We start from the raw sequence: 8,867 nt of genomic DNA, 5'->3' as shown, positions 1-8,867 counted from the left end.
TGAATCGAGTGATGTGCCGACAAACAGGAAGATAGACAGACCAAAACTTCTGCGTTTAAGTTCCCCAAGAAAGACTATCGTCTTTAAAAAACTTCGAACGCGCTTGACGCAATCTATCCCTATTGTCAAGCTAGCGTTTTATGCAAACCAGGTTTGTCGAGGTGCCACTCACTGCTAAACTAATAATATACGTTGCGTATGCCTTCTCTGTTTGTTTGCGTTTTGCATTCGGATGCTTTGTCGCTAAGTGCCGGCTATCTCGTATAAGAATATGCATAGTAGCCTCGCGCGCTCAGCCTAAAGACATCTGCTCAGGCAATATAGATAGATAGATAGATAGATAGATAGATAGATAGATAGATAGATAGATAGATAGATAGATAGATAGATAGATAGATAGATAGATAGATAGATAGATAGATAGATAGATAGATAGATAGATAAAACAACATCAAAATTCTCACGTGATGATGGAACATATTTCAAACCACAGGGAGTTGGAGCGAAGCCCCGAGAACCTGACGCCGCGTTATGGCCGCTCCGAGATATAGTTCCGAATTCCCAAGAGATTGACGCCAGGGGAAGAAGGCGGCGGCAGTATGGCGGCACATTGAAGGTAATCTCTTGACAGCGTCACCACCGAGCATTGCGATAAGGCAAAAAAGCAGAAGGAGAGCACAGCGAAAAAAGAAACTCATCGCCGCTTCCAGGAACAAAGGCTTCGCTTCGAACGAAGCCGTGCAGGTAGGTCTCTGAGGAGGAAACATCAGATGCTATCTCTGTTATGATTCTCCCGAGGCTTTCGATGAAAGCGACGTCGAGGCACTTATTAGGGACGGCAGCGTCGTCACAAAGGCGTGCGCGTAAGGAAGAAAACACGAATCGAGGATTCTTCAGCACAAGGGAGTTTGCCGACGCAGCTTTAGCTTTGTCCGTTGTTTTCATGCGCGTCTTTCAAGATGGTGTCGGTACGCACCGTTATTTTTATACGTTCCTCGGGCGCCACATTCTCTTATTCTACTGTAACGTGCTCGACGGAGGCACGCATCGTCATGAACAAAAGCAATATTTGACGAGTGGAAACGGCGGAGCAGGACTATATTATAACACGCAAAAAAGAAAAAAAAAAAAAACGTGGAGGACGCTTGAGCTGCGCCTTCAAGAGTAGAACGCGACAGAGTGATCGGCCCCGTGCGCATGGCGTTCAACCGTGTTGCAAGAAAGAAACCTTTGTGCGTGTAACACTGGTCGTTTCAAACCATCCTGAAATGCCTACTGCAAGTACAGTGGCGAAGTGTCCACTACGCCCAATCCCTCTTCCTTTTGCAAATTGGCGAAGTATCCTCTAAGCGCCCGTAAGGTGCCACGCGCACCTGGGCAGCTGCACGCTTTGCAATGGGTAGCCAGCTGTAAACCAACCACTACTTGCGCAATTCACATGCTCTGACGCCTCGTGCGACTCTAGGGCACTGCCACGCAGTATTACATGCGTTAAGGAGACTCCTCCCAGTACATGGCGATCATACAGCGGTTTTTTTTCTTTTTCAAACGGAGCAGTTTCAACGACTGGCGAGGCTCCGCGTAGAACACCTGCTTGCCTCGCAGATGGCCAGGGTTTCATTCTCACTCGGACTGTAGATTTATAATTATTATTTATTTATTTGAATCTATCTTGAACTTTCGCTCGTGGACAACGCCCATTTTTCGATCACAACGAACGACGTCGCCGCCCACACCGGAATTTCTGAGAAACGAGCTCTTTTACGCTGTCGCGTTAAAAGGCTAATATTACAAGCAAGTGAATGAACACCCGTATCACACATTAAGAAGAGTGTTAAGCGAGAGGCCTCTTAGTGACCCGTCCCGCGCCAGTGTGCGTTTCCGGGACAGTGTTTAAAAACCGGTTTACGGGACAGAGTCTAAAGCCACTAAACCCGCTCCATTCTTTGACTAGGGGACTGGAACTCCATCCAATATACGAGATACGAGCGAGCTTCCTCGCTCCATATTTACAACAGTTCCAATTATGGGACTGTGCGGTGCTTCGTGCAGCAAGACTCGACAGGTGAAGTAGTGTTTGGTTTGGCCCCAAGTGCGCAACTATTTCACTGTGACTATATAGGCAGACTGTCTTGTTGGGTATGTATAAACACACCACATTGTAGCAGTATGGGAAAATGTGCGATGGTCTCATAGCTAGCTATACATATATTGGACGCGAGTATTTATTGTATATATATATATATATATATATGGTCTGTGTGCGGACACCTTGTTATCTCAACCTAATTCAGATAAAGGGCATTCCGTCCTCACTGGCATAGTACTCATGAACACTTACGCACATTTATAACTTTCCCTACTGCGGTTTTGCTTTCGCTAACCTGTGTTAAAGTCTGAACGTGAGCACATATCTCGAGCTTTTATTACTTAAGTTCGTTACATATTGTTCGGCAATGTCCCAGGCAGTTTCCATTTTCAAAAGTCCATTCACGTGTTCTTCCTCAGCGAATTACCTCGTAGCAGATCAATAAGCGTCCGGATGAACTTGTAAGCAAAGGGCATTCGGCAGTGTAATCCGGAGAGAGGATACACCAATCCGCACAGTCCACCATAACGCACGATTCTAGCAGACAGGCGTACGGCTACCAGATCGTAGCAGACGCGGCTGAGCGGCACGTTTCCAGGGCGTTTCTCGCGTGGTTTCTTTTCTTTTTTTCAGTGACTTGGCCAAGCCACGCCCGTGGAAACGGACTCTGCTCCTCACGAGGTCGTTGGTGTTTGCGCCAACAGAGTGACCAGGCCTCACGACAGCGGGACCGTAACCGGCAATCGTTGCGCGCACGGAACTCCGCGCGTTTTCTGGAAAAAGGTGGAGTGTGCCGTAAGCCTGCAGCATTGCTTATTCAGTATACACTTAATGTTCGCAAATATTTGTGGAATGCTTTTCTTATTGATCGGCTAGAAATACTGATCACGTATTATTAGTACATTAGTAATATTAGATTTACCGAAGCACCACTCCTATCGGGAGAAGACGCTGGTAAGCAAGAAAACGCGAAAAGAAAAGAAGAAACACGTGGAGACGCCCCTTTGAAGTTCCCACTCCAGCTCGCCGGGAAGTCATAGATTCTGACGGCGTCTGCTGCAGCCCTACGTAATCGTTTATGAGCAAAATTTGTTTACATTTCCTTCTGAGAGACTCAGCGTCGTGACATAGCAAGTTCCAGGAAATTTCATTATACCGATGTTCCGAAAGTTGCAAAAAAGACCGAAATTCATGGCGTCACACTGAGGTTGATTTGCTGAATTTTCGGCACGACAATCACAAAAGAATGTTTGACCTTCACTGCATCTTCTAATCAATGTCCTATGATAGCATAATAATGACGATACTATCCTGAGGGAATAATTTGTCTCTCTAAACTGACTTCCGTGTCCCTTGAATGACATCGTGCTGCTGAAACCCAAGTAATATGTTGGATTCCGGCAGCGGCGGCCACATTTCGATGGTGAGGGTATAGAAAAGAAAAGAAAAGAAAAGAAAAGAAAAGAAAAGACGAAACTCCAAAGTACCCTGGATTGAGTGCTGTTAAAAAAAACCCGGCAGTCAAAGTTAATCTCTCGTAACACAGTACCTGACACCGAGGTCAATGTATTTTAACGTGATAGTGTTAAAGAGCTCGCTTGGCAGAACTTCCGTTGTCGGCGGCGGCGTCTTTGGTTGTGAGCGAAAAAGCAGAGTTGTCCGTGAGCGAAAATTCGACGAGGATGCAAAGAAAGATATGAGCTGGAGGTCGCCCGCACTATGACTTTTCTTGAGGCAAGGTTTAGGTCTCCACCGAGAAGCGAAGGCAGACTGACGATTGGGAAGGCGATACGAACACGGCCCAATTACGCTATCGCGTTTTACTCTTGTTGCCGCCGCCTCCGAGAGACACGGGCGCGCGGTGTGGTTGCACCATCTCTTGTAGGCGTTGTGATAGTGCGCCGCAGTTTTCCCGCCGTTACCGAGAGATGGCGCGACCACGCCGCGCCGACGTGCCTTTGCAAGCACGCAGTGGTTGCATCGCTAGTCACCCATAACAAAGGGCGCACACATTCGCGCGCGCATTCTCTTACACACGCGTAATGGGTTCATCGATGCTTCGAGAAAAAATGAAAGTCGCGCGCATAGACGTTCCCACACGCCACCGCGCTGCTGACACGCTTGTGATAGATTATGTGCATTCGCAATGACTTTGACTGCAGTGATTGAGTGTCAACGCAGTGTGCGTGCAGCGAGTGAACTGAACGCGTACGAACGCAGAGAGAACGGAGGCGCAGGGCACTGTCTATAGTTTGCTCCAACAGTGCACCAACGGCAAATACTCGCTCGTGCTTTGGACACACAAAACTCTGTTGTCATAAAAGTGCTGTTGAAGAGGGCGGAAACCTTTACTATAGGTAGGTCATGTGTGTGTGTGTGTGTGTGTGTGTGTGTGTGTGTGTGTGTGTGTGTGTGTGTGTGTGTGTGTGTGTGTGTGTGTGTGTGTGTGTGTGTGTGTGTGTGTGTGTGTGTGTGTGTGTGTGTGTGTGTGTGCACGCGCGTGCGTGCGTGCGAATATCGCTATCGCGCTGAACTCTTAAAGGGAAGCATATGGGTCCCTCAGTTTTTTTCCACGCAAAACAAAATTATTTTATTTTTGTTTTCTCTGTGTCGCGGGTATCTTTGATATATAGTAGCGCAATTGAGGCAGTTGACGCAAAAGTGCACCAAAGCAGCAACTCGAATTCAACTACGCGATGCATGTGAATATTACGGCTTATACTCCTCCTCCTGCGCTTAGCTCTCAATGCAATGGCCATGTGCCGAGGACGTTACCTGAAGTTGTGGTGAACGCATCTGCCAAATGGAACAGAACAGCACTTTTCCCTCTCATACCGCAAGCCAGCCTCTTCCTCAGTGCCACGACTAGCAGTGACCATTGGATACACGATAACAGATTCCGCAGAACTTAACCTCAATTCGCACAGAACACAGGCTTGTAACACACACACACACACACACACACACACACACACACACACACACACACACACACACACACACACACACACACACACACACACACACACACACACACACACACACACACACACACACACACACACACACACACACACACACACACACACACACACACACACACACACACACACACACACACACACACACACACACACACACACACACACACACACACACACACACACACACACACTGTAAGTTTTCATGCCTGTACAGCAAGTCTGAAGTGCAATAAAAGAGATCAGAAATAAACTACCGGTCGATTCGCAAACCTTGCTTTGGGGAAAGTAATCCCACTACGCGCCGCTGGCGATATGAAAGTTTAAGTGCAGGCTTTGTTTTGTTTTTCTTCATTTAATTTGTGTTTTGTATTCGATGAATTCAGCGCCTTCCAACCAATACGTGGGTGAGAACGGCGACAAAAATCTGCTACTGCAGTGATTCTTTCCAAAGTGGGAAACACACAGAGACGAAACAACCTCTCGCAAGTTTTCGAGGCTACAATAGAAGACCTTTGAGCAGTGTCGAAAGTTCAATCGTTAAGGTGAAAAAAAAAAAGAACTGTCACAGCAATCGAAAGAGGACACGCTGAAGTAAAGGCACATGCACTAATAAAATTGCAATCGCGTTTTTATCAGTCGATGTTCCTTTCTCCGCTCTCAAAGTGGTAGCAATGTTTCCGTTTCATGGAAACGACTTCGCAATCTCCTGTAATCCTCGGTAGATCTTATATAGATCGAGAAGTGTTTTCTTTTTCGCACGCGGATTCTTTCGTAGCCCCCTAGCTTTAGCTTCTAAAGACTTGCCCAGCGAACGACGTCAGCCGTAAGACCGGGAAACGCTCTCTAAATTACCTCAGTTGGTCAACACTTTGTGGTAGCTTACGCGCGAAGGATAATAGGTCACCATTAGCGTGGTTCGGGGTGCTGGTCCATCTTGTTGGCTCTCCGCAAACCAATCAGAGATACGAGGCTGCATTGCTGGTTTTTTTCTTTGTTTAGATATAACTATTTTCATTTGAGTATGACATCCTTGCTTCTTGAAAAACGTAACGTGGTCAACGTAATTGGCCTTCACTAGTTGATATTTATTTATTTATTTATTTATTTATTTATTTATTTATTTATTTATTTATTTAAAAGTACGTTACAGGCCCCTGGAGGCATTGCTTAAGGGGAATAATGCAAAAAAAATGTTACATTTGAACAGTGTACAAAATGAACGCGTATAAATACCTAAAAATACATAGGAACAGGAAAAAATGCGAGAGAAACATATGCGGGAGCGTAGTGAGCATATGTTTTTAAGGCATCCAGCATTCCCAAATGACATCATGTTTATTTACGTGGCCTTCGTATACCGCTTAAGGTTCGTGTTCACTGTTCAGCACCAAGTGTCAAAATTAGAACACCTGATGTACACGAAGAAGAATGTGTGTGCTAAACCCAATCGTGTTACTGTATTGGTGAAATGCGCCAGTCAAAGGAAGAACGCCGTTGATCAACCTCGCTCATTGTAAATTGGTTTTCGTATGTTTCAACAAATGAAATTGCGCGAAAACAGCTGATAATAGCATTGTGTCATTGCTGTTTTTTACTGCGTCTGTAAAGAGAATTTCAATTATATGTGATATTTTCCCGGCTTCCTTGGCAGCCAAGCAGCAGTCACTTGCTTTTTGACATCTGGAAGGAACTAGTAGATATCACGAATTCACGAAGGAAACTGCTCACTTTCTTCATTGTTCAAAACCCTAGCATTCTTAGAAAGACAACTCGCACGTCCAAGCAGTGATATCGGCACCGCGAGTCTGTGTTGTTTGTGACGACAAAGGACATCAGCCATCGTCAAGGCCAGAATTGAGATATTGTAGTGAGAACTCGTTTATCTAAGGACTTTGCGCCATCCCGTGGTGATGAAATAGCTTTGCGAAAAGTCGTCGATTAGGTTCCCGCAATTTGCACTGCCACAAAAGGGGAAAAAAAATATATGGCACGCCACGTAGGAAGTTCGCTGTGACCTCAGTTTGGGGGATGAGCGTTTATTGCTTGTGTATCGTTTTTCCTGGCTGGATGTTAAAACGGTACTCAAATTAGATACTATTTTGGTGAACCTTTCGGGGCTATTGGCACATCTCGGCATATATGTCATGCGTGTAAAAATACAGCAATTTTATTCGAGGATTCGGGCGCTACATTCCCTGAAGCTTCACTCGCTCCCCGCATTTTTGACGCTCTAGGGCACGCCGAGAGCTGCTGCTAGAAAAAGAACCCGTACTTCTCTCAGTCTGCCGGCCTTCTCCCGCCTCCTTTAGCCTCAAGAAAAGGAAATGTTTCCGCTACGACGCCTGGCTGGCGTGACCGGCCAGCCGCAGCGGCTCATTACGCGCGCAATGGGCGTTTCAGCACTGTTCTTCCTCGGCGCCTTTTCTTTCATCCATTTGCTTTTCGTCTCTGCTAAAAATGCAAACTTGCATATATAGAACAAAGGTGAAAGGTCAAGCGCCCTATTGAACGCTTGCCAACGCGCGCTTGGGTGCTTGAAGAAAAGAGAGCCCCTATTTGCAATTCATATATGCCGGCGAGTATGTCAAGCCTGTACCGTATCGCCTGGACACGGCCTTGCAACAGGGAGGCTAGACTTGCGCGCGTGTCCAAAGCTGCAAAGAGCGAGAATATTAAACTAAATCCGCACATCGTTCTAGACTGGCGCGAATAAGAACATTTTAGCCAAAGAACATGGTATGTATTGTTAAACATTGGCCGCTACACGTCGGCTCATTGGAGTGATGCCTAAGCGGAAAATACTGGCAGCACAATGGGTACTGGCGCTATACTTCCGTACTCGTTTTTTTTTTTTTTTTTGGCGGAGCAAGACACGCCGTTTACCCATTACCGCATGCTCTCAGGTGCTCGTTTGCATACGCTTTCAGAGCATCGAAAAGTAAAGCAGCAGTGAAGTACTATCGCAATCAACGTGCTCCAAGATTATATTTTCACGCATCGGGAAATTTCCTTTGGCAGTGACTATATGGAGCAGTTTTTTCTTAGTGTTTTCATAACACAAGTCCCGCGTATTTAATTCTCTTGAGCTTTATCGTATGCTGTTTATCGTAACTGTAATGCGAAAAATAATAAACACATTATCTGAAGTCTTCATTTAGGAGTTTTTTTTTTATTTTGCCAGACAAATCCTGTCGGCACTAAACACACTCGATCAACGTCCAACGTTCCTAAGTTTTCTTATTCGCATTTTCGGACGTGCACAAGTTGTACTGCTATTCCTATTCGACTGTATTGGCGCAACGTTTCCATATTGTGTTATTTTCGCGACTGTTTTCATGAGTACTTGGCGTGCATGCACTTTCAGTTGCAGAAATTTTCAGGCTAAGGTTTTTCTCGCAGTTTAAGTGCGGTTAAAAGAATATCATCTCCGGTCGCAATCTTCGTCATGAAGTTCACGTGCTCGGATTTCCAAGTTACGTAAAAAGCAACCGTCGTGTAATTTAGTTTAATAATCTTTATCTCTTTACTACATATCTTAGTGAAAATATATTCGCACAATTTCCGGGGAATAATGCAGGTGACATCGCCTTCAATACAAAATCATTGAAGCAACTGTAACATTCGATGGTTTGAGGGATTAGTATTATAGCTTAAAATGATGCTTCTCTATAACCTGCCTGATTTTGATTGATAAACTATCGCTTTCCACACCCATAAGCCATAATGAGAGTATGCCAAAAGTCCAGTGTATTTACATGGAAGGATGTGTGAAACTCTCAAGCATCTCGGCTAGG

The sequence above is a fragment of the Rhipicephalus sanguineus genome, unplaced genomic scaffold, assembly GCF_013339695.2.
Source record: "Rhipicephalus sanguineus isolate Rsan-2018 unplaced genomic scaffold, BIME_Rsan_1.4 Seq384, whole genome shotgun sequence".
In the NCBI taxonomy this organism is placed as follows: domain Eukaryota; kingdom Metazoa; phylum Arthropoda; class Arachnida; order Ixodida; family Ixodidae; genus Rhipicephalus; species Rhipicephalus sanguineus.
Note: the sequence above shows the minus strand (reverse complement) of the source record.